Genomic DNA, 2,086 nt, shown 5'->3' with positions numbered 1-2,086 from the left:
CCCGAGAAACCCTACAAACACTCGGTGAGTTTAGTCCCGTCAACTTCTTTTGAGGAAAGCCAACCAGACAAGACCCCGCTGGTCTTGGTCAAAATGGCCGGTCTGGAGCTTCCAGCCCTTTTAGACACAGGGTCTACGGTGTCAGTCTTCGGCGATCAGGTGAAGAATTCCTGTGAGACAAAACGTGTCCGGTTTCGGAGTGTAAACACTAACCTTCGTATGGCGTCGACTCACATATTACCCGCAACCTCAGCAGCCCGCCTAACAGTTACTATAAATGGTCGAAAGGTTAGACAGCGTTTCTTACACCTCCCCGGACTATCCTGGCCAGTCATACTAGGCCGTAGTAACTTCATAGTGAAGGCAGGAATCGTGATGGATCTCGGTAAGGGAACCTACCGGTATGGCACCGGTAGAGAAGCATTTCAGTTCAAGACTAAGGCCGCTGAGCCACAGTCACAGTTGCTTGCCACGAACGGCCATTCGGCCAGTATCACAGGAAGTGGTATTCTAACCGTTTTGAATTCCTTCACGGGGTCACCAGCGGAAAAAAGCAGAATCGAGACAATGCTCAGGCCCTTTGCAGCAATGTTCACGGAGGCTCCGGGGAAGGCTAACGTACTAACCCACAGGATTGACACCGGCGATGCTCGTCCTATCAGATTCAATCCAAGGCCCTTGAGTGTCCACAAGCGAGCGCTGCTGGATGGGGACCTCGACGAAATGGTGGCTACCGGTGCGGTGAGACCATCAAAAAGTCCCTGGGCGTTTCCTGTTGTTCTTGCGCCTAAGAAGGATGGAACAGCACGGTTGTGTGTCGATTATCGACGTCTGAATGCTGTGACAGTGCGAGACTCTTACTCTTTCCCGTCTGTTGACTCTGTCATGTACTCACTTGGGTCAGCAAAATTTTTTACAACTCTTGACTGTAGTAGGGGATTTCTGCAAATCCCAATTGACCACTGCGACATTGAGAAAACGGCTTTCACTTGCCACCGGGGACTGTTCGAATTTGTGCGATTGCCTTTCGGGTTGTGCAATTCACCTGCTACTTTTCAACGGGTAATGGATGTTGTGCTCGGAGACGCTAAATTTAACTACGCTATGGCCTACATGGATGACGTAGTAGTTTTCTCAGAAAGCTTAGAAGAGCACCTCCTTCATCTAACGAATGTCCTTCAACGAATGCAGAAGGCGGGCATCACCATTAACCCCGGCAAGGTTCAGTTGGTGACAAGCACAATTAATCTTCTTGGGTTCATTGTGGAACAGGGCACAGTTCGCCCGGATGAAGAGAAGCTTCAAGCCATTCTGCAGCTCCCCCCACCAACCAACATAAAGAGCCTCCAGCGTTTCTTGGACATGGTGGGATTCTACCGCCACTTCATCCCGAACTGCGCTGACCTGGCGCGACCCCTCCATCAGCTCCTCCGGAAGGGTGCCCGCTGGTCATGGACAGAAGCCGAGCAGGGATCATTCCATTCACTGTCTGCAGCCATCGCGGATACTGCACGCCTGCGGCTTCCAGACCTTAACCGGCCACTCACGGTACAAACGGATGTAAGTGAGTACGGAAATGGGGCGGTATTGCTTCAAGAACATCAAGGAAAGCTTTGCCCATTGGCGTTTGCTAGTCATACACTGACGGCACCGGAAAGGAACTATACTGTGACAGAGAAAGGGTGTCTCGCGATTGTTTGCCCTCAAGAAATTTGACATGTATTTGGATGGCGCAGAATTCACTATTCAGACCGACCACCAGGCCCTATCGTGGCTTTCAAGGTTGCAAAATCCAGCTGGCCGTCTAGCCCGCTGGTCACTCGCTCTCCAAAAGTATAATTACAGGGTAGAATACACAAGAGGCACTTTCAACAAAGTGGCCGATGCCCTGTCACGAGCTCCACTTCCTGGTGAGGGAGAGCGAGCACCCGCGGTCCATGCTGTGACAGCTCCTGCCGACACCTGGGGCACACTGGTGTCCCGTCAACAGCTCCTTGACGCTCAGCTTTCAGACGACCAGTGCAACCAGATACGCCAAAACCTGAACAGCGCCAACCCTGCAGGGAGCCGGGCGCTTAACGGAAGC

Source organism: Amblyomma maculatum, chromosome 3 (assembly GCF_055883805.1).
Source record: "Amblyomma maculatum isolate TAMU_Amacu chromosome 3, ASM5588380v1, whole genome shotgun sequence".
Lineage (NCBI taxonomy): Eukaryota > Metazoa > Arthropoda > Arachnida > Ixodida > Ixodidae > Amblyomma > Amblyomma maculatum.
This window is presented reverse-complemented; position numbering follows the sequence as displayed.